Source organism: Pipistrellus kuhlii, unplaced genomic scaffold (genome assembly GCF_014108245.1).
Source record: "Pipistrellus kuhlii isolate mPipKuh1 unplaced genomic scaffold, mPipKuh1.p scaffold_m20_p_16, whole genome shotgun sequence".
NCBI lineage: Eukaryota > Metazoa > Chordata > Mammalia > Chiroptera > Vespertilionidae > Pipistrellus > Pipistrellus kuhlii.
Window position 1 is genome coordinate 18,719,279 of NW_023425471.1, and position 19,364 is coordinate 18,738,642.

The following is a 19,364-nucleotide window of genomic DNA, read 5'->3' on the forward strand; positions in this document are numbered from 1 at the left end:
ATGTTTAGAAGTGCACAAAGTATGTTAAAAGCAGAGATAGCAAAATAACATATTTTGTATATATCCTTTTGTTAAGATTCATTTCAAGTATTATGTTTTAGAATTGGGATGATCAAACCATGTCTTTTAGTGGTACACATTATTATATCTGTACTGGTTCAGAGAGGAAGGAGAAGAAAGTGCAAAGAGCTTTATACCAGTATGTTTATAGTTAGGCATGATTAATCATCTTCTCTTGTGCCTATGCATTGTGTTTTACTTAGCTGTGGATATAGTGTATGTGAAGGACAAACTGTTCTAGTTTACAACTTCTAGCCTTTCTATTGATAGATGTTACAGATGTTTCCAGTGTATGACAGAAGTAGTTAGTAAAGAAATACATGGTGTATTGTTTTTGTTAGATTCCTAAGAACTGTTCTGAAAACATGAGAAGTAAAATTGTTAAAATCATCTTTAAGCATTACAGATGCTTATTGTACTGTCCACTCTGTTGACAGATATGAAAAGGGGAATAGTTTTAGGCCAGAAAGTTCCTTCCTATTCAGAAGACACTTTCAGATTATAGTCTCTATGTGCAGTTTAATTAAGTCTTTATGGCTAGTCTCTCTAGATGTTTGAACAACATCTGTTAAAAGAGTTAAAGTCACACCCTTTAAGTATTTTTTTTTGTTAATTTATAGGAATGGTGGTATTTGAGGAATGGAATTGTTATAGTTGATGTCTTGGAGAGTATGCTGACTGTTCATAAGGGAAGGAAGTAAAGAAAAAAGGGTTCTGTGCCCATGAGTCTTTAGAGAAATTAAAATTATCTAACCATTGTTGTATATGTGCATATTAGTTAATATTGCTGTGCATTCAAAGATAATCCCTGAAGTATATTAAAAGTAGAGGTATTAAAATAATCCCTTTATAAAAGCCCTCTTGTTAGCTTTTAGGAAGGACTGTCATCTGAAAGTGTCTTTGTTAATCCACCTCTTGGAGCCAGGTGTTCTGTATTTAGTCACTGGCATGGTGGAGGAAGGAGAAGAGGAAGGGTGAAGGTCAGGGCTCTTTGCTAATATCTCAATACCTAGAATAAAGTTTTAGTTATAACTGTAGGTCTATATGAATTCTTTAACGTTCCTGTGTTTATTGTGGACAAGGTTCTTTCTTTATTTTGCAACATTGGAGCTTTTTAGATGTTCTGAGGTGAAAACATCTGATAAAAAGTAGAGCTAGTGAATTAACCAATCTGTAAATATGTTTTTGTTATAATTATTAGAAAAGAGGCATCTTGGACATGGAGTTGTTGAACCATCTCAGAAATGGACATCAGGAGTTGTTCATGCGAGGGGTGTGTGTGGATGTGTTCATATTCACATTGTGGTGATAACCACTGATGTGTGTGCATCTCTTTAGACTGTGCTATAGGAATATGTTGTTAAGTACTTCAGTCAAAACTTGCCACCATGCCGAAACCGGTTTGGCTCAGTGGATAGATCGTCGGCTGAAAGGTCCAAGGTTCGATTCCAGTCAAGGGCATGTACCTTGGTTGTGGGCACATCCCTAGTCGGGGGTGTGCAGAGGCAGCTGATCGATGTTTCTAGCTTTCTATCCCTCTCTCTTCCTCTCTGTAAAAACTCAATAAAATACATTTTTAAAAAATTTGCCACTTTGCTAATATTTTAAAGTATAAATCATAATTCTCTTAGAATCATACTTTGTGTACTCTTGCTTTGGGTCACATTTTTAATGGAACTTTAAGGTAACACATTATTTTAATTGCAACTTTGTGAATATCTTTTATCTAGAAGTCTGTTGATATTTTTATCCTTTATAAAATTTTTATCACCAAGTAAGGCAGGATTACATTTTCTTCCAGGTTGAGTTGATGTAGGATATTCTTGGTTATCAAAATACTCATAGCTTTGGGACTTTGAAATGGTAAATATTCATGATGTGTGAGAAAGCATGATACATAACTATACCATCTTAATTACATAAAATTGAAAGCTTAGTTGTGTAGGTACATAGGATTTAGAAGGACACGTCAGACTGTAAACTGCTTGTGATTATGGATGGCTTCGTTCTTTGCTTGTGTTTTTCAGTTTCCTATATATGCACATTAACTTAAAAAAAGAACCTCCACCAGCAAAAAGATTATGAGTAGCTGAGGGCTAACATGATAGTTAGCACTTTTTTCCCAATAAAGAATTTTTTTTTTAATTTAGGTATGTATATTGTTTTTTAGACATATGCTATTATACACTTAATAGACTATTGTGTAACTCCAAATTTGTATATGCACTGGAAAACAGTGGCTTGCTTTATTGCTATATTTGCTTTATTTCAATGGTGTGGAACTGCACCCACAATACATCTGAGATGTGTTTGTATATATACAATAGAATTTTATTTGGTGTTAAAAAATAATGAACTCTTGCCATATGTAACAATATGAATAAAGCCTGAGGGTGTTATGCTAAGTGAAATAAGTCAGAAAGAGAAAGACAAATACCATATGGTATCACTTAAATGTAGAATCTTAAACATACACACACACACACACACACACACACACACACATACACACACACACACACACATGAACAAGCTCATATATAGAGAGAACAGATTGGTGGTTGTGAAGTGGGCATGGGGTGAAATGGGTAAAAAGGGTTAATGATATAAACTGCATAACTAAAGAACAAGCTTTAGTAATAAAATAAATAAGTCATTGGGATGTAAAGCATGGCATGGTGACTATAGTTTAAAATGTTCTATTGTGTATTTGAAAGTTGTTAAGAGAGTAAGTCTTGAAGTTCTTATCACAGGAAAGAAAATTAAAAAAAAACAAAAAACACAAAAACAAACATGCCTGGCTTGGTGGCTCAATTGGTTGGACCATTGTCCTATATACCAAAAAGTTTCAGGTTTGGGACAGGGCACATACCTAGGTTGTGGGTTTGATCCCTATTCAGAGTAGGGATGGGAGGCAACTAATGGATGTTTCACTCTCACACTGATGTTTCTCTCTATATCCACCCCTCTCTCTTGTTCTCTTTTTCGCCACCCCTCTCTCTTGTTCTCTCTCTCTCCCTCCTCCCTATCACCCTCTCTCTAAAAACAAATCCTCACATGAGGATTTTGAGAGAGAGAGAGAGAGAGAGAGAGAGAGAGAGAGAGAGAGAGAACCAATGTTCTGGGTAATTTTTAAGTACATTAAAGTTGGAGGCAGATTAAAATGGCGGCAGAGTAAGTGAATGCTGCATGAACATGCTCCCAGGAACAAGCTGGAATTTCAAGTGAAATACAGAAAGGCTTCCTGAATGGAAAACTTACAGGAGAGAATCCTGATACCTGAGGACCAAAGGCAGAGACTTAATAGAGTGGTAGGAGGGGCAGAAGCAGGAAAGGGCTGGCCAGGCACCCACAGACAGCAACTGAAGTCAGGGAGCGATATCTCAGCTGTGGGGAGGGGAGTTGCCACTGAGAACTCTGTGATCTAACCCTCAAATTGGGCTCCCCAGCAAAAGGCACCAAATCTGAGGAGGGTACCTACATAGCATCTAGTTGTAAAAAGCAGTGTGGTGCTGTCTTCCAGGGAGTGGGTGCTGAAAGTTTGGGCACCCTCTTGAAGGGCCAGTGCACAAAAATTCCCTGTGGAGCCACCCACCTTGTGCCCTGGCAGAGGGAGAATGAAGTGGACTGGAGATGTGAGAGCAGAACATAGGACTGAGGATTCAGGAGATAGAGCTCAGAAGGCAGATACCCCAAGTTTCCTGTGCAGAGTCATTCCCTCACACAGAAGAGGACATCTTTCCCACATAGACATTTGCCTTGCCTGGAGGGAAGACAGTTGACACAAACTATTGGAAAATACATTGCCCCAAGGCCACTTAAGTGATTAAAATTAACAGCCTTCAGGAAAACTCTCCCTACACTTGAAGACAATTGCCTGGGGGAATTCACATAGGAATCCTATCAGTCTGTAGGCAGAGGCAGTCTCTGCAGGCTTTGAGTCTTTGCCTAATTCAATTAGTCAGAAATAATATTTAACACTGTCCTGCAATAGAGATTGAGAGGTGTAGAGGATATACCTAAAACATAGTCACAACTTAAACAGACAACAAAAATGAGGAGACAAAGAAACAACCTCCAAACGAAAGAACTAGAGATTTCTCAAGGAGAAGAGATAAATGAAGAAGATATAAGAAATGTACCTGAAACAAAAGTTCAGAGTAATGATGGTAAAAATTCTCAACAGTATGAAAAAACATAGTAACTATTAAAAAAGAACAGTCTGAGATAAAGAATGACATAACACAAATAAAAAAAATACACAGTAAATAAAAAAAAGTACACAGTAAATTAGGGAAAGGTGAGGATCGAATCAGTGAATTAGAAGATAGAGTTGAAAATATCACTCAATTAGAGAACCAAAAAGAGAAAAAAAAGTCAATTAAAAAACAGGAGGATAGCTTTAGGGAGCTGTAGGGCAACATGAAATGTAACAATATGACAATAGCAGGTGTGCCAGAAAAGGCAGAAAGGGAGAAAGGAATAGAGAATGTGTTTGAAGAAATAATGGCAGAAAACTTCTCTAATCTAGTAAAGAAAAAAGTGACACGAATTCAGGAGGCACAGAGAAACCCAAATGAGAAGAACTCAAACAGACTCATGCCCAGACTCATCATAATTCAAATGCCAAAAATTAGAGACAAAGAGAGAATTTTGAAAACAGCAAGAGAAAACTGTTACCTACAAAAGAGTTCCCATAAGGCTGACACATTATTTCTCATCAGAAACTCTACAGGTCAGAAAGGAATGGCATAAAGTACTCAAGGTAATGGAAAGCAAGGATCTGAAACCAAGATTACTATATCCAGCAAGGCTATCATTCAAAATAGATGGTCAAAGAGCTTCCCAGTTTTATTAAAAAAAAAAAAAAAAAAAAAAAAAAAGGCTAAAGGAGTTCATCACCACTAAGCAGTACAAAAAATGCTAAAGGAATAGCTGTAAGGGATTGCTGAGAAGAAGAAACAGAGAGAGAGAAACCTAGCCATACAGAATTAAATAAGTACCTCTCAATAATAACCCTAAATGTAAATTAATTAAATGCTCCAATCAAAAGGCATAGGGTAGCTAAGTTGATACAAAAACATGACCCAACTATACGTTTTCTGTTGAATGGAGATGAGACCACCCAAGAGGCAGAGACCCCTACCCGGGAAATAACTCCAACTAGCCAATTGCGGAGTCTAATTACAAATTTTATTGCAGATTCGAATCTGGGCTGCCGCCGTGGCAATGGCGCGGCCAGAAGTAGCAGCAGCTACAAAGCGGTCTCTCTCTTTTTAAGCATTCTTCAAACAAGCACATTCCAAACAAGGGGGGTGGTGGTCTTAACCTTGTGATTGCATGCATCAGCCAGATGGCCTAATCTCCCTCCTTGGTTTGTTCTGCTATCTTAGCCTTGACTATCCCAGACTGCTGATTTGGCCTTCAGCCTTGACTAACCCAGACTGTTGATTTGGTCTTCAGGTCCAGGAGGGGGAGGGAGTAGTAACTTTCTGCCCTCCAGGCAAGGTCAGTAATCTTTCACTCCTCATTCCCCACTGCTTTTAGTTCCTTTCCTGAGGTCAAATCCTTGGCCTCCTTTGTTTGCAAGCAAGCAAGCAAGCAAGCAAGCAAGCAAGCACTGTTTCACAAGCAAGAAGTCTGTCATTAGCGATGCTTATATCTGGGTTTCATCAGTTAGGGAAATTCTTCTATACTGGGATGCTAAGGCAAGGAGCTTAATGGCTTGGATACGATCCTTTACAAAAGCCATGAGGCGGTTAATAATGATCGGCCCACATGTTAAGCCTAGAAGGAGTAGAAGAACAGGTCCTGCCAGGGCGGATATCAGGGTCGTCAGCCAAGGTGACCAATTAAATAGCCCTTCAAACCACCCCTGTTGTTCTTCTCTTTCTACTCTCCCATTCCCTTGCACATGTAGCTTTACTTAGCCCCGGACTTTCTCACTGGCTAGCAAAAATGTTCTTACAGTTACCAAAACTTCCAGTACCACAGTTCCCATTAGTACTGTCCTCACTGAAGTCCAGTTCCCCTCCTGCAGGCATCAAGTCTCCTCCTAGGCCAGGCTAGGGATCTCGCGGGTGAGGCCGCTGGTTGCCAGGATCCAGGTTGTTTTCTGTGCAGGAGCTGGGAGTGGTGTAGCCAGGTTTGGGTGCTGTCTACTTCAACAGCTGTGGGCGTGCTCAGGACAACAGTGTAGCGTCCCCTTTCAGGTTGGGGTGAGTCCTTGGACAGTGAACTTCTTTACCCACACAGAGTCTCTGGGCTGGAAGGGGTGTACAGGGTCCACGGGGGACACTGGCAGTGTATCTGGAACAAGCTTATGGGTGGCTCTCTGGATAAATTGCAGCGCCTGTAAGGACTTGAGCAAGGGAATGGTTATGAATTCTAGCTTTCAGTTTCTTCCTGACCCTGGGAAGGAAGGAGAGGAGGTCTACCATACATGATCTCAAGAAAAATGGGGGGGACCCATCCAAGTAGGAGATACACCTGGCCCATAATAGGGCGAAGGGCAGGGGGTTGGTCCAATTTTCACCGGTTTCCAGGACAAACTTAATTAAACTTTTTAGAGTTCTACTCATCCCTGTCCTAGGACTTGAGCTATACTCTGAGATACCTTGCTACAAAGGCTGGGCTGTTATCTGATCCTATGACTACTGGCAGCTCGAATCTAGGTATAATCTCCTGGAGTAATTTCTTGACTACTACAGAGGCAGTTTCTATCCTATGCTTCAACCTAATCTGAGAAGGTGTCTATACCTTAATGCTGGTGATGACGGCAGGACATCTGTCAGTGCTGCATCTGTTACCTCTATGCCATCATGAATGGACTCCTCTGGATCATCTGGAAGCAGGCTGGCAGGGTTGATGGCCAGTGTCTTATGGAACCAGACGCATGGCTGGTCCAGGAGAAGAGCTCGGCACCGGGCGATTCCGGTGTTCGACATCCATCCCTCCGGAGCACTCAAAGGAGGATCTCAACGGCACGGGGCGCCGTCAGGGCCAGCTCCTGGCCCAGAGCCCGCTTATCCACCTCCTTCACCAGCAATGCCATGGTGGCCACTACCCAGAAGCACACTAGCTGCCACAGGGTCCAGCCTCTTAGATAGGCAACAGGTCTCTTCCAGGGACCCAAAGTCAGAGCGAGAACGCCTTTGGCAATGCTCCTTACCTCACTCATGTAGAGGTGACATCTGGCAAGGCTAGGGCAGGTGCTGAGACGAGAGCCTTCTTTAGCTCCTCAAAGGCCCATTGCTTTATTTCAGTCCAGTTCAGTGGCTGCGTTCCTCCAGTACATGTTCCTTCTTAGGTCTACAGTCCTTCTTGATGTCCAAGAAAAACAGTCAGTTTGTCTGGTGACTCCCTGGACTGATATCTTCCTAGAGGTCCCATCGGCTCTGTCAAGACTGAATAAACTGCCCAGTGCTCGCCAGGAAATTAATAGCTTTGCCTCTCACTTGTAAGATTACCCTTGGGAGCTTAGTTGAAAGGAGCCCTGGTCTTGTTAGTCTTCTTCCTCGAGGTTAAAAACCGTTGGAATCTAAGTCTCCCTTTCTTTCAGATTGTCTCTGTCTCTTCTGGCCTCACCTTCTGTCTCTCTCCCTCTCTAATCTCTGTCCTTTCCTGTCTCTTGCTCATGTCTTTCTCCCTCCCTTTCTCACATATATATCACTTTCTCTTCCAATCTTTGTTTCTGCTTCTGTCTAAATCCTTCCCTCTTGGACTCCCAGAGTCTCTTTCTTAAGTCTCTGTTTCGTTCTTTCCCTCTTTCCCAGTTTCTCCTTCTCATCACATGCACAACTTTCATAAAAACTTTCACTATTTTACATTAGCTTTTAAACCTTCTTTTTATGTCCTTCAAAAATCTACAACCATACTCAAATCTTCTATTATTTTAGAATATTTAGAAAAGGCAGAGGGAAGAGAGAGCAGGTCTAGCACTCTGTTCCCAGTAGCCGCTTGGATTTTAAACTGCCACATTCTTCCTACAGATAAAGATCTCAGATTCCCATAAGACCAAAAAGAGGAACAAGAGAATTCCTAGCTGCGCCTTTAAGGCCCCTAACAGAAAACGGTGAAAAGTGTCCAAGCAGTCACAGGGGGTTAAACTATGTTTTCACATTGTTTTAACACAATTCTAAATAAATTATAAACCTTTGTGATGAAGTCTACTTAAATCTATAAAGTAGATACACATGACTGAAACCAAAAAGGATTTCTACAGTTTAAACAAAATACAAGATGCAGGTACAAGCCCAAATTCAAGCTTACAATTCAATTAGAAATGATAACAATGGCGTATGAGAAAGGCAAAACAAAACAAATTAATATGGCTATTACTTTTTCTACATTAAGAGAAAAATATATGACTTGGCCTACTTCTTCACAAGAGGCATACTATAAATTCCCAGCAAATTTACTTAGGTCTGTATGAAACAATCTGGATAGGGCTCAAGCATCATTTAGATTCCTCATCTGACAAATGAGAATAAATCAATCCTTGAGATCTTTGATCATTACTGCTTATTCTTAACACATGTAATACAGTTTAGCCTGCCATATTCTAGGCATTTAGTTACTGCAATTAACTTTTCCTAATTTAATTTATACTTTGAACTTTTAAAGCTGGCAAGTAAAATATATTTGGCATTTTTTTTTCTTCAGATTAATAACATTACATTTCTCAATTATAATTCATACTTAAGTAGCTATATGACCCTGCTTAGCTGATACCAATGACAAAGACTAAACATTGTAAGCAAGGCCATCGGGGCATCTTCACCATGGAATTACCTGCCACTCCCTGTAGATCACTGGAGTAGCATTCAAATGCAAATGAACACTTCTTTAGCTGAAGACTCCCAGCCATTCCTGTAAACTTGTTACCAGTATCATCTAGGTAGTTTCCGCCTCACGGTGGGGAATTTCAAAAGCTGGTGGGGAATTATCTGCTGCCTCCAGCTATTCAAAACAACCCCTGGAGGGAATAGACACCAGGTGGGCTGAGGCAGGGAGCACACGGGTCCAAGGGGTCCCAGGTGTCGAAGGAGGTGCTTCCACCAGGGCTTTTTCATCTGGCAGTCCGCCGCTTGCCTCTTGCTAGCGAAGGTGCCTTGGGGGAACCGGTGACCCCTCCACTGCAATCACACTCCCTGAACTTTCTGACAGGCTCTTACTGATTTTAAAATTATAACTTGAGTTGACACACATACAAGGACCAAGAGGCCCACAAAATATTTTCCTTTTCCTTTAAAGATTTTACAATGTACTGTAATCATTAATTGCATTAAACTTAAATGCCTAATTGAAACAAACAGTTCTGAGACCGTTCCTCCACCACTGATGAAGACTGGGTGGAGGCAGGTGTCTGAAATAAGATTCATTTAATTTTTGAGCTTGCTGGGCAGACTTGGTGACTTTGCCAGCTCAAGCTTCCTTCTTGTAAATAGTTAACTTTAGAATTTGGTCTCTGCTTTTAATTTTTTTTGTACCACAATTGTTACAATTTCATACCTTCCAATCAATAAACATAGACATAAATATTGTTAGGCGGGCCGATTCCCCTCTGATAGAAAGCAAAGCACCCCTGGGAAAAAGGAATCCCAGTGGCCACTCGGGACAGTTTGCTAGCCATCAGAGCACTCAGCTTTAAACAAATTAAAGGTTTCTTTCCCAATTTTCCTTTGTCAGGGAGACAACCACACTCCTTCAGCCATTTGGGGTTATCAAAAAGAACATCAATCCAAATATCAATGTAGGGAATTTGGTTCGGATGCCCCGGGCTTCCATAGACTATCCGCCGGACTCCAGTACAGGGCCCCATGTCTAGGGTCCCTGTTGAAGGTCAATCAACCCCAAATCTCGGCCACTCCAACTTACAGAGTCTCCGGAGAGTGAAGGAATCTACAGAAACACTATAGCCTTCACCCTTTTCTGAAGTCAGAAAAAAATTTTAATCATACATTCAAGGGGACTTAGGTGACTCTCCCTCGAGTTTCCTTGCCCCATTTCTCTCTTTCTTCCCAATCTATAAACAGTTAGGCAACAAATAAGTCCAAAACAAGGACGACAAGTAACATTCCTAGAAACACAAAAAAAACAGACATACCACAGCATCTCTTTCACACTTCCACCCACTTGAACATCAAGAAACCAAGACCGCAGGTGGGGCGTCCCCCACTCCGGCCAGATCTGAGAACTTCTGGCAGCGTCCCGCCGTTCTCAGATCCCAAGCGCTCGCGAGCAACCAAGAACAAGAAACACAAGGAACAAATGAGGCCTCTACTTACCGGCGCCGTTCAAGTAGTCCGGACGATGAGAATGGGGCGTCTGCCAGTCTGGGGGTCTCTAATCCTGGACAAGCCCCCAAATGTTGAATGGAGATGAGACCACCCAGGAGGCAGAGACCCCTACCCGGGAAATAACTCCAACTAGCCAATTGCGGAGTCTAATTACAAATAAGAGATCCACTTCAAAACACAGGATGAAAGTGAAGAGTTGGAAAAAATTATCCATGCAAATGGAAAGGGAAAAAAAAAGCTGGGGTAGCATTACTCCTATCTGACAAAATAGACCTCAAAATGAAGGCCAAAACAAGAGAACATGAAGGCCACTTAATAATACTAAGGGCATCAATACAACAAGAGGATATAACCCTGCTAAATATACACTTAGTGGCCATATCATTATGATCTCTGAATGCAGAATAATTTGGCCACTTAGAGGCCCGGTGCATGAATTCATACATGGGTGGGGTCTGGTCAGCCTGGCTAGGAGGAGGGGACATAGGCAGTTGGCCAGCCTGCCTGCTGGTCGAACTCCTGGTCAAGGGAATAATTTGCATATTAGCCTTTTCTGATATAGGATATACATTGAGTGACCAGATTATTATGCATTCAGAGATCATAATAATTTGGCCACTCAGTGTATATGCACCAAATATAGGAGCACCTAAAAGTTATTTTAAAAACAAACAACTTCTGGAGGACTTTGAGGGAGAGATTGACAGCAATGCAGTCATAGCAGGGGACTTTAATACCCTATTGACTTCAATGGATGGTCCTTACAGACAAAAAATAAATAGGAAAAGAGTGCCTGTACATGACACACTAGATCAAATGGATTTAATTTATATTTGCAGAACATTTCACTCCAAAGCTGCAGAATATATCTGTTTTCAAGAGCACATGGGACATTTTCAAAGATAGACCACATATTAGGATAAAAAATAAGTCTCTACAAATTCAAGAAGAATTGAAATCATATCAAGTATCCAGTCAGATAACAATGGCATGAAATTGAAGATCAATATAATAAAAACACTCTAAAACATTCAAGCATATGGAGGCTAAATAGCATGTGACTACACAATAGATGGGTTGCCAATGAAATAAAGGAATAGAACATAAACTTCCTGGAAACAAAGGCAAGCAAACACACAAAAACACAATATCCACAAATGAGAAGTGTAGGTGAGGATGTGGAGAAGAGGAAACCCTAGAATACTGCTGGTACAAGTGCATACTGGTCAGTCTGTGGAAAACAGTATGGATTTTCCTCAAAATATTAAAAATGGAACTCCCATTTGATCCCCTCATGCCACTTCTAGGAATATATCCTAAGAAACCTGAAACACCAAATAGAAAGACTATTTGCACCCCTATGTTCATAGCAATGTTATTTAGAATAGCTAAAATTTAGAAACAACCCAAGTTCCCATCAATAAATGAGTGGATAAAAAATCTGTGGTGCATTTACACAATGAAATTCTATGCAGCTGTAAAAAAGAAAAATCTCTTACCCTTTGAGACAGCATGGAGGGATCTAGATAGTATTATGCTAATCAAAATAAGTTAGTCAGAGAAAGACAAGTATCACATGGTCTCACTTATATGTGGAATCTAATGAACAAAGCAAACTGATGAATAGAATAGAATCAGAGACATAAAGGAATAGAACAGACTGATGACTTTCAGAGGGAAGGTGGCAGTTGGGAATGGGAGGGAAATGATTAACCAAGAAACTTATATGCATACTAGAGGCCCAGTGCATGGATTTGTGCACTGGTGAGGTCCCTTGGCCTGGCCTGCGGGGAACAGTGGCCCTCTGCACTGCCACAGCCAGGCATTACCCACCAGCTCATTGGGCTCCAGCCCACTGTCCACTTTGATTCCTGCACAGCACGAAGAAGTGCAGGAAGTGGCAGGTGGCTCAAGAGGAGCCCAGGCTGGGTACCAGCCACTCCCACTCATACCAGTGCTGCTGTGCCTGCTTGGGTATGCAGGGGAGTGTCTGGGGCAGAGGCTCATGCTGCCATAGCTGCTCTCACCAGCTGTGAACTGAGCAGTGCTCCTGCTGTGGGAGCACACTGACCACCAGGGGGCAGCTCCTGCATTGAGTATCTGGCCCTAGTGGTCAGTGTGCATCATAGCTACCAGCTGGTCATCCTCATCCGATAGTCCAGTTTCCAGTCTCTTAGGCTTTTATATATATAGACTAGAGGCCCAGTGCCATGCACTGGTGGGGTCCTCAGCCTGGCCTGCACCTTCTTGCAATCAGGGATATCTTGGGAGATGGCAGGCTGCTGTTTTCAGCCCAATCCCCACAGGCCAGGCTGGGATCAGGCCAAAACTATTAATAGAAATCTGACATCACCCGAGGGATATAATAGTGCACAAAATGGCAGGTAGCTGGGAGGAGCTTGGGCCAGGCACTGCACTGCTCCTGCTCATCTTGTCCCTGTTGTGCCTACTACCACTGCTATGTAGTGCTGCTGTGAAGGCAGGAGAGGTTCACACCACCACAGCTGTGCTTGCAAGCCATGAGCCAGGTGTCTGGAGCTCCTGGGTCAGCTGAACAGCACTCCCACTGTGGGAGTGCACTCACCACCAGGGGGTAGCTCCTACATTGAGCGTATGCCCCTGGTGGTTAGTGTGCATCATAGCAACCAGTGAAATGGTTGACCGGTCACTTGATGTTTTATATATATAGACTAGTGACCCGGTTCATGAACTTCATGCATGGGGGTGTTCCCTCAGCCCAGCCTGCACCTTCTCCAATTGGAGACCCCTGTGGGATCAGGTCTAAACTGGCAGTTGGACATCCCTCTCACAATCTGGGACCACTGGCTTCTATCCGCTCACCTGCCTGCCTGCCTGCCTGATCACTCCCAGCTGCCTCTGTCTACCTGATTGCCCCTAACTACCCTCCCCTGCCAGCCTGATCTCACACCCAACTGCCTTAAAACCCTTCCTTAGCCCCCACCCTAGGTTCTGCCTTTGCACTTCACTGAGATTTGATTCTGATTGGTTGGTTTCTATGCTAGTCAGTGTCTCCAGGCCTGATCAGAGAGGTGGGGCTGATCAGAAGCCCCTGTGGAAGCCCAGAGAGAAAGCTTCCACAGAGGCTATGAATCAGACTATTTCTCTCTTCAGGGCTCTCTCCAGGCCTGATCCAAAGCCCCCTCTGCAGTCAGTGCTGGGTTATTGTGCCCTTAGTGGCTGCAGTCAGTGCTGAGTCATCATGACAACCCAGCACTCACTGCAGGACTGGCTTTCAGTGTTGAGTCGAGCCTTTGGTCATTATGGTCACTGCTTTTTAATATATATATAGATATGCATAACCCCTGGACACAGACAATACAGTGATGAAAGCTTTGGAGAGGTGTTTATGGTTTAGAGGGGTCAGTGGGGGGTAAAACCCACAAACAAATGAAGGGGACATCTGTAATACTTTCAACAATAAAAATATTGTTTTTAAAAATTAAGAAATAAATTGAAATTTTATAAAGAATGAATAGAGATTATAGGGAGATGTGTCCCATAGCACTTATGAAGTTCTTTAATGGAAATGAGGATGTGAAAAAAGCAAAATAGAGTTTAGAATCACTCTCCAGACTAAACTCTATGATAATTTATTAGGATCTGTTTCACTTGGTCATACTTGGCTGTGATTTAGGTTTATTTCTTTTTTTAATTCTTTATTGTTTAAAGTTTATCTCTGAAATGCATGAAAACTTAGTGACCAAATAAGATCCTTTCAATGAGAAATGTATACAAAAATACAATATTATTTTTTTAAATTTTGTTAATATAACATTAATGGTTTGAATTATTCAGAAAAAAATGGGGGGCAGTTATATATAATGGACTATGGATTTTTTCTTTCATATAAATTTATTTTAAAAAGGAAAATCTGTTTCTTTAGGATCTTTTATCTGTTATACTCCATTCTTTTTCCTTTTTTGTTGCAATTTTTTTTCCTGATCACACTATTTGATCAGCTTTTAAGGTCTCCTGATGCCAAGTGGAACAAAACTTTTCTTTTCTTCATTCCTGAACTCTTGGTGGATATTTATAATATCATTTATAATGAGTGCATCAGTTAAATTCAAGATATTGTGATCATCACAGTAATTGAAATGAAATATTGGTGCTTAGCTGAAAGAGGTAATAAATTGACTTGGTTCAGCTAACCTGTGAGCATTAACAAATTTTAAGAAATTACTTTTCAGTCCAGGGAGAGGAAATATCACAAGTTTGATGACTTTTATTGCTCAGCATGTGTTATTTATTTGTTGTTGTTTTTAAATATGGTAAGTGTACAGTGTTTGAACAGAAGGAATCAACATTTTCTATCTGGAAATAAAATCATTTTATAATACAAAGTTACCTCCTTTAGTTTTTTCATTGTTCATACTAGAGTATTGGCTATGGAAAAAAACCCTTCAGTACACTTTAGTTCACTTCCTGATTAATTATGGTAGAGGCTGAATGTAATATTGAATATAAAGCAGTTCAATTCTTACATTTTATTGATGCAGCATCTGAGATATTGGGGAGTAAAGTACCTCTCCCATAATCACACCACTGATTGTTGCATCAGGCCTAAGAATGCAGATGTCAGCTCCATGCTATTTTGGTCACACTATGGACTGAATTATGACTCACGTTTTTGCTTTATATTTAGTTTCTTATGAAAAGAGAATTAGGAAAACATAAGGAACATTAAATCTCTGCCTTATTGGAAGAGATTTATATTTCTTTCCAGAGAAGCTCTTGAGAGATGATAGCAGAGTAAGTCATAAATTACAGTTCAAAATTAAGGTACACAAGACCAAAATCAACACTGGCCAAGGAGCTGACCCTGATAAATGAGCAAATTCATCTTATTCACAGACAGGATTCAGTAAGGCAAGGCCTACATTCATTTCAACATGAGTATTAATTTACAAAGTACAAAAAAGAACAGAATCGGAATTCCAAAAGGACTGAGCAGGCAAAAGGACAAATACCATATGATATCACCTATATGTAGAATCTAATTAATAAAATAAACCAAGGAACAAAATAGAAAGGAGGCATGGATACATGGAACAGACTGACAACTGTAGAGAAGAGGCCAGTTGGGGAATTGGATGAATGAAGGCGAAGGGATTAACCAAAAAACATATATACATAACCCTTAGACACAGACAATAGTGTAGTGATAGCCATAGGGAAAGTGGTGTGGGGATAGGTGGAAGTGGGCAAAGGTGAGGGCAATGGGGATGAAAAGAGACTTTGCTTGGGGTGATGGGCAAATGATACAGTGTGCAAGATGATGTTTTATTGCATTATAGATTTGAAACTTGTATGATTCTGCAAACCAATGTCATCTCAATTGAAAAAAAAAAAAGGATTGAGATTGAGGACCTCAAGATTGTATTATTATAATGCCACTTATCAGATTGGTCCTAAAAAATTTCTCCACTTAATAACTCTTTAAAATAACACTATAAACACAGTTGACTTATAGGATAGACAGCTAATTCTTTAAGAACATGGGGCTTTAAGGGCATAAAATCAAACAAAGCAAAAATCAAAATTTTATGAAAGAACCCTCTTGCAAAATGATGCACTTATTTTATCAAGCAAACAAATGCAAGAAGTTACTTGTAGCCACTTATTGTGGATATGTAGTATAAAATAGCTGTGTGCCTGATTCAAAGTATTCAGGATTCTAGGAAGTTAGGACTAGCATACAGGATATGATACTCCTTCTCAGTTTGTTCAAACACTCTGCTTAATTTTTTGCTCTTCTCTTATTATGCTATACCTTGGAATATTGCCCCATTCACACAGCATCTCCCATGTTCTCCTGACTTCCTTTGTTCAGCTAAACAGTAATATTAATTGGATACAGGTGAGAAAGAAAAAGGTTGGGGGATATCTCATTCATTCCTTCCCTTCTCCAGAGCCACATGTGCAATTTCTGAATCCCTCAATGACTAGCTCTGACGACTATCTTTTCCACTGGACTAGCGTACTTCCAAGATGATAATTCTCAAAAATTTGGTAACACTTTTTTCCACCTCTTGCCTATCAGCTTTTGAAGTGATAAACAGACAAACAAACAAACAAACAAACATGTCATGCTGTTGCTCTTGCTCATCTCTGAACACTAACCAACTTTTTCTTAAAAATGTAATTTATTAGGATGACATTAGTTTCCCTCTACACCCCCTTACCTTCCTTCCCTCTGGTAATCACTATACTGTTGTCTGTGTCTATGAGTTTTTGTTTGTTTTTTTAAAGCAGCTTTATTGAGGTACAAATGAACATAGTATTTAATGTATACAATTTATATTACTATAGAAATTTATATTTACATTTATGTATAACTGCTCATATTTTATATACACATTAAAACATACATACTTAATATATATTTGATATATTTTTAATATATACAATTTGATAAATTGGTACATATACATACAGCCATGAAACTATCATCACAATCAAGATAGTAGACATATCCATCACTTCCAAAAGTTTCTTTGCATCTGTTTTTTTTGCTTTGTTCCATTTTGTTTCATGATAAGAAAACTTAACATGAGATCTACCCTGTTAACATATTTTAAAGGTACAATGCATATTTCTAAATGTAAAAAGTCTTGTTAACTATAGGCACTAAGTTGCACTGTGGTTCTCTAAAATGTATTCATCTTGCATAACTAAAAACTTATACCTGTAGAACCTCTCGTTTTCCCTTTTCCCCAGTCTTTATCAACCATCATTCCATTCTCTGCTTCTATAAGTTTCATTGTTTTAGATGGCTCACATAAATGGAATGTAATATTTGTCCCTCTGTGACTGGGTTATTTCACTTAACATAATGGCCTCCAGGCTTATTCATGTTGTCACTAATGGCAGGATTTCCTTATTTTTTAAGGCTGAATAATATAAAATTGTGAGACATACAGTTGTTTTAGTAGTGAAGAGTCTGGACTCAAGTAAATCACAGCCATGCCCTAAGATTATTAGTATCTTTATACCACATATTGCAGTTTGAAGATGGCAGTAGGACAGTAAGGTATAGGAGCTCAGACTGGGGAAGTTTGACAGGCCTCTCACACTGCATCTCTCATTTTCACAAAGGAATAGGAAGTGAAAATACCTTGAATAGTTCACCATTTCCCAGGATTACATTTGGTGTTTTTAGGCTCTATTGCTTATTATTTACTAAATCAGAACTTACTAGTTTTGTAATTCTGGTTCACAGCTTTAAAGCCATAAAATTATTAGAAATTCAGGAAATTTGGAAATGGAAGTAAAAAATAAATGTATTGAGTTACATTTGTATATATCACTATGTTAAAAAGCATTTCAAACAGTTGTACATATGGATCAGCACATTTCCTCCCAGGAGATATATCTACTTGTGAAGATACCTACAATGCACATCATAGCATTCATTTTAATATTTTCATGTAGTAAATACATAAACTAAAAAAAATATAGCATCTAGAACAGTCTGTATACATAGTAGTAAGTCTACAGATATTTGTGGAAGATAAAGAAATATAAATATTGAGCAAGGAGGATAAATTCCATAAAGAGATGTTTCCATTAGACTTCAAATTATTTGAGTTGAAAGGACAAAGTTAATGCCATACTTAGAAATTCTAAAGACAGTTCATTTCATACTTAGAAATTCTCAAATTATCTCCCAATTTATGTGACCTTCTTTATCACAACAGGAATGAAGATTTCTGAAGAATCATTGCCTTACATCATTGATAGTGAAAGGGAAAAGTAAAACAGAATCACATGTTTTCTTATTTTTAAATTAGGGGTAAGTTCCTTAAATAACAAATCTCTAAAGTTCCTGAAGTTATTCTTAATCCAAATCACATAGTCATGATAATGTTAAATGAATAAACAAAAAATAAGTAAAATGTTGCCATAGAATTGAATCCAACAATGCTTGCAAACTAACATTTTAATATTATAATTATGTTTTAATAATTTGTTTAAATTATTGTCAATGCTTTTAAAATGAGCATTTCAACAATTTAAGCAGGTGGTGTTTATAGCTGAACAACAAGATCAACTGGTATAACTCCTTCATTTAAGTGATATCACAACCTAAGCCCAGGAGTTGACTATCTCAAGTATTGTGGCTTATTTGTAGTAGAGCCAGGATACAAATCTAAGTACCCAGAAGTTGATTCAATGCTCTCTCTTCTCTGACATAAATCAAACTTGATTTTCATGGTGACTATGTGTGTGTGTGTGTGTGTTTTTTCCTCAGGAAATTAATTTATATTACAAAGACATAAAATTCTTTGAATGGATGAAGCCCTTATAATTTTAACACTTCTGCCATGTATATTACTATTTTTGTTAATTGGTACAAAATATCCATCAATTCACCTTTGCCTTTTACCTTAGAGTGATTTCTCTTAAGAGAACTCATGTAATTAAGAACTAATATTTTTTTGAGAAAGTGAGTAAAGAGCTTAAAATTTCTAAAATGCATATTTTTATCCCTTACTAGGCCATGACATAATTCTGTTAAAATCCGAAATAGCTGAAAGAAAGTAAATAAGAACATAGATAAACAGACACCTACTAAATCTGCTACAAAATTATTAGCAAAACTATCATTTGGAGTATTGCAGAAAATAACAAGTGTACCTAATAAATTCATACATTTGCCGAAGTCGGTTTGGCTCAGTGGAAGAGCGTAGGCCTGGGGACGGAAGGGTCCCGGGTTCGATTCCGGTCAAGGGCATGTACATTGGTTGTGGGCACATCCCCAGTTGGGGGTGTGCAGGAGGCAGCTGGTCCATGTTTCGCTCTCCTCGACGTTTCTAACTCTATCCCTCTCAATTCCTTTCTGTGTAAAATCAATAAAATATATTAAAAAATAAAATAAATAAATTCATACATTTGGCTAAGAGGATATATAGAAAGAATAATTTAGCCCTAGCTAGTTTTGCTCAATGGATAGAGCATTGGCCGATGGACTGAAGGTTC

General features: G+C 39.4%; 1 long non-coding RNA gene across 2 annotated transcripts; it reads left to right on the forward strand.

Moving 5' to 3' along the window:
• Positions 1-598: 598 nt before the first annotated feature.
• LOC118719896 lies at positions 599-19,073 on the forward strand. Of its 2 annotated transcripts, none has more exons than XR_004988304.1 (3): positions 599-890; positions 1,179-1,180; positions 19,063-19,073. It is a non-coding gene; the product is annotated as an uncharacterized LOC118719896 (long non-coding RNA). The 2 variants fall into 2 exon arrangements; XR_004988305.1 differs by lacking the exon at positions 1,179-1,180 and adding an exon at positions 17,941-17,944.
• Positions 19,074-19,364: the final 291 nt, after the last annotated feature.